Source organism: Hemicordylus capensis, chromosome 4 (assembly GCF_027244095.1).
Source record: "Hemicordylus capensis ecotype Gifberg chromosome 4, rHemCap1.1.pri, whole genome shotgun sequence".
Lineage (NCBI taxonomy): Eukaryota > Metazoa > Chordata > Lepidosauria > Squamata > Cordylidae > Hemicordylus > Hemicordylus capensis.
In genome coordinates this window covers 723,430-729,010 of record NC_069660.1, presented here as the reverse complement: position 1 = coordinate 729,010, position 5,581 = coordinate 723,430, and positions in this window count along the sequence as shown.

The window sequence follows — 5,581 nt, the reverse complement described above, 5'->3', positions numbered from 1 at the left end:
GCACCTTTCCCAGTTCTACAATGTCCTTCTTAAGATACAGTGACAAGATCTCTATGCAGTACTCAATATGGCCACACCAAAGGCCACCTCCAGCCACAGAGGCAAGATGCCGCTAAATCCCAGTTGCAGGGGAGCAACAGCAGGAGAGAGGGCCTGCCCTCACTTCTTGCCTGTGGGCTTCTCAGAGGCACCTGGTGGGCCATGGTGTGAAACAGGATGCTGGACTAGATGGGCCTCCTTGGGCCTGATCCAGCAGGGCTGTCCTGATGTTCTTCTGTTCATAGATGTGTATAAGGGACCTACAAGATTGCATTTTTATTTTCAATCACCTTCCTAATGATCCCTAACAAGGAATTGGCCTTTTTCACAGCTGCTACACACTCTATGGATGCAAAAGCTGGACTTTGAAGAAGCAAGATAGAAAAAGTATTGACACTTTCGAACTAGTTGCTGGAGAAGACTTTTGAGGATACCATGGACAGCCAGGAAAACAAACCAATGGATCCTAGAAAAAATCAATCCAGAATTTTCACTCGAGGCACAAATGACCAGGCTCAAACGATCATACTTCTGACACATGATGCGAAGACCCAGCTCCCTTGAGAAGTCCACAATGCTGGAAGTGGAAGGAAAGAGAAGAAGAGGACGACCAGCAGTCAGATGGATGGACTCGGTTATGACAGCAATGAATGCATCACTGAGGGACCTTAGAGGCCAAGTTGAAGACAGATCATCCTGGAGAGAATCTATCTATGTGGTCGCTAAGAGTCGACACCGACTGGATGGCACTTAATCAATCAATCAATCAATCAATCAATCAATCAATCAAATCATGTCGCCCCTCGGTCATATTTTCTCTAAACTAAAAAGCTCCAGGTGTTGTAGCCTTGCCTCATAAGGAAGGTGCTCTAGGCCCCTGATCATCTTGGTTGCCCTCTTCTGCACCTTTTCCAGTTCTGCAATGTCCTTTTTTAGATGTGGGGACCAGAATTGTACACCGTACTCCAGGTGTGGCTGCACCATAGTTTTGTATAAGGGCATTATATTATTAGCCGTTTTATTTTCATTTCCCTTCCTAATGATCCCTTGCATGGAATTGGCCTTTTTCACAGCAGCTGCACATTGAGCTGACACTTTCAACGAGCTGTCCACCACAACCCCAAGATCACCTAGTTTGTAGAGATCCTTTTGGAGCTGCTCACAAACAATCCGTTTTGGATTTCACTACCATAAATAGTTTGGTATCATCTGCAAATCTGGCCACCTGGCTGCTTACCCCAACTTCTAGATCATTTATGAATAATTAAAAAGCACCAGTCCTAGTACAGATCCCTGGGGGACCCCACTTCTTACTTCCCTCCATTGTGAAAACTCCCCATTTATCCCTACCCTCTGTTTCCTGTCCTTCAACCAGTTAGCAATCCACACATGTACTTGTCCCCTTATCCCATGACCGCTAAGTTTCCTCAGGAGTCTTTGATGAGGACCTTTGTCGAAAGCTTTTTGGAAGTCCAGGTATACTATGTCAACTGGGTCACCTTCATCTACACACCTGTTGACACTCTCAAAGAACTCCAAAAGTTTCTTGAGGCAAGATTTCTTAAGGATTCAAAATGCTGGTTCTCGCCTATAAAACCCTTATGGGTTTAGCACCTGTATATCTCTGGGATCACCTCTCTCAGCCAGTTGAATCCCAACCTGTGATGCCTTCTCAGCTGGCCCTCCTTAGTGTCCTGGGCCCTGGTGTAGGGCATGGTGCCTGGGCCTGCAGGAGCACCTTCTCTATGGCCACCTCTCTTCTTTGGACACTCTCCCCCTCCAGATTTGTTCAGCCCCCCTCCCTGGCTGCTGTTAAGGCTCTACTTAAGACCCACCTGTTTTGCCAGGTGTTTGCCCTTTAATTATTACTATTATTTTATTTTATTTTAATTAATCATTATTGGTTTTGTTGTTCACTGCCTAGAGTCTTTGGAGGAGGTGGTATATAACAAAATTTCCTGGTTCTCCCCCAGCAGGGCCTGTTCTTCTATGTACTTAACAATTTTATCCTTGAGGATGCTTTCCATCAATTTGCCTGGAACATACGTTAAGCTAACTGGCCAGTAATCTCCTGGATCTCCCCTGAGTCTCTTTTTGAAAATTGGTGTTACATTTGCTACTTTTCAGTCCTCCAGCACAGAGCCTGATCGTTGGGATAAGTTATATATTTTTGCAAGGAGGTCGGCAATCTCACATTTGAGTTTTTAAAGGACTCTTGAATGGATGCCATCTGGCCCTGGCAAGTTGCTAGTCTTCAAATTTTCCAGGCAGTTTAGAACATCAACTCTTGTCACTTCTATCCGACTCAGTTCTTTATCCTCCATCCCCCCAAAACCTGGTTCAGGAACAGGTATATGCTCAGTATCCTCTGCCGTGAAGACAGATCTAAAGAACTCATTTGGCTTCTCTGCAGCATCCATATCTTCTGTAATAAATCCCTTTCACTCCATCATTGTCTAACATTCCTGCTTCTGATGTATTTAAAGAAGCATTTGTTGTTCCCTTTGATGCTCTTAGCTAAATGTTCCTCAAATTCTCTTTTGACCTCCCTTATTGTCACCTTAGAATCTATCTATGTGGTCGCAAAGTGTCGAGACCGACTCAATGGCACTTCATCATCATAATTGTCACCTTGCATTTCTTTTGCCAGAGTTTGTGTTCTGTTCTGTTCTCTTCATTTGGGTAGGCCTTCCCATTTTGGAAGGAAGTCGTCTTCTCCTTTATGGCTTCCTTGACTTTACCTGTTAGCCATGCTGGCATCCTCCTGACCTGGACTTAGTGGTACCTTTCCTCCTTTTGGATATACAATCTAACTGAGCTTCTAGTATTGTGATTTTGAGTAAACTCCATGCATTCTGAGTTCTCCTGATTTTCCCTTTCAGCTTTCTTTTCACCATACTCCTCATTTTAGAGAAGGTTCCTCTTCTGGAAATCAAAGTGTCTGATTTAGACTTCCTTGGTGATTCTCTCCCCACATGTATGCTGAATTTGATGGCACTGTGGTCACTGTTCCCCAAAGGGTTCATGACACTGACCTCACACACCAGGTGCTTGGTGCCACTCAGGATTAAATCCAAGGTGGCCTTCTCTCTGGTCGGTTCCAAGACCAACTGTTCTAGGGCACAGTCATTTAGCGTATCTAGAAATTTGACCTCTTTGTCCTGACCTGACTGTGAATTTACCCAGTCTTTGTGTGGGTAATTGAAGTCACCCATTATTACTGCCCTGCCTCTCCTTGATGCCTCCCTGATTTCCTCCTGCAACTTCCAGTCACTGTCAGCATTTTGATCTGGAGGGCGATAGCACGTCCCCAGTAGCACGATTCCTTTCTGGCCTTGTATAGTCACCCACAGGGTTTCTGTGGAGGACTCCTGTCCACCCAGGTTTTCTAGCTTGTTAGATTCTATCCCTTCTTTAACATACAGTGCTACTCCACCTCCAAGGCGCCCCTCCCTGTCCTTTCTATAGAGTTTATATCCAGGGATAACAGTGTCCCACTGGTTCTCAGTTCCACCAGGTTTCTGTTATGCCCACTATATCTATTTCTGCGTTAGCAACCAAGCACTCCAGCTCACCCACCTTGGCTCGGAGGCTTCTGGCATTGGCATATAAGCACCTACACTCTGAATCTTTCCCCTGATGTATGCTATTCCTTTGACTCTTTGACTAGCTGGCACAGCCTCCCGTCTGCTCTTTATGCGATTCTGCTCCGTCCCCTTCTGTTTTATCTGAATTCTTTGCACCCTCACACTTTAAGGGATGGCTTTGGCCAAACGGGATACTGCCCAGCTCCCGTCGGCTGTTCCCCAGGTGTCATTTTAAAAGCTGCTCTGAAACCTTTTTGATTTTAAGCGCCAGCAGTCTGGTTCCATCTTGGTTCAAGTGCAGCCCGTCCCTTTTGTACAGGCCTTGCTTGCCCCAAAATGTGTCCCAGTGCCTAACAAATCTAAACCCCTCCTCCCAGCACCAACATCTCGTCCATGCATTGAAACCCCTCAGCTCTGCCTGTCTCACTGTACCTGCGCGTGGAACAGGTAGCATTTCTGAGAATGCTACCTTGGGGGTCCTGGACTTCAATACACTATCTATCAGCCTAAATTGGTCTTCCAGGACCTCCCGACTGCATTTCCCCACATTGTTGGTGCCGACGTGCACCACGACAGCTGTCTCCTCCCCAGCACTGCCTAGGAGCCTGTCTAGAAGCTGCGTGATGTCCGCAACCTTCGCACCAGGCAGGCAAGTCACCGTGCGGTCAACACGCGGGTCACAAACCCATCTCTCTATCCCTCTAATGATCGAATCACCCACTATAAGGAGGCCCCCACCCCCCGGAGAAGTATCCCCTGTGCGAGAAGATATGGGCTCATCACACACGGAAGGGGTCCCTTCTAAAGGAGCATTTCCCTCTTCCTCAGACCGATTTCCTCCTTGCCCGAGACCTTAATTCTCCCTGACAGCAGAGGAGCTACCAGCCCTGGAGTGGGATGCCTCTATCACATCCCTGAAGGTCTCGTCCACATGCCTCTCTGTCTCCCTGAGCTTCTCCAGATCCGCCACCTTGGTCTCAAGGGAACGAACTTGTTCCCTATGAGATTCATGAGCTCCTTGCACCGAGCACACACCCATGACTTCTGCCCATGGGGCAAACAGTCATACATGTGGCACTCTGTGCAATACACTGGGATGTGCCCCTTCCCCTGCTGACCTTCTATCTTCATACTGTTTTTGTGGGCTGTTTACAGTATTTAGAGATAGTTTATTAGAAAGTTAGGTCTTAGCTGTATTGGTTCTATTTCGCTGTTCAAATTTCCTTTCTCAAGAAGAGGGAGTGCAAATCAGGTGGTATAAAAAGACAAAGGAATAAATAGGACAAGCAGCCCCTCCTCCATCTGTTCCGGTGTGCAACCTGGCATGGGGCGTAACAAGGCTGGAGTGGGCCCAGAGACAAAATTTTAAAACGGGCCCCTCGCTGATACACACACACACACACACACACTTCACAATATATAGTCATGTGACTTGCCTCATGTGACTTGCCTCTGGGGGGCCCCTCGAGGCATGGGGGCCCCCAGGCAGCCGCCTCCCCTTGCCTAATAGTAGCTACGCCCCTGAACCTGGCTGCCTCCTGTGGTTGCTTTCCCCTTTCCCTTTCTCCTTCAAGGCTCGCTCCTGTGGTCTGCTGTGTTGCCTAATTTGGCCCTGTTGCCATGCTTGCTCAAAATGCTGCAGAGGAGCTGCAAGGCGGAGCCAGGAGGCAGGTCATAACTTGGCGCCAGAGGGCCTGCAGAGGGTTGGGGTTGCCGTCTCTCGGTGGCCGAGGGTGTCCTCCCTGCAGCCCGTGTGGCAGCTTCCTGGGGTGCCGAAGGCAAAGCCTCCTGCAGGCTGGCTGGGGTCAGCAGAGAGGCTGCTCCTCCTCCTCCTCCAGCAATGGCTGGCCTTTTGTGGCAAAGGGGGGCAGCGGGAGGTGGTGGGGTGTCCTGAGGAGTTTTGCAATGTGGGGCAAGGGGAGGCAGTGGATCTCCTTCCCCAAAGGCTGCACGGA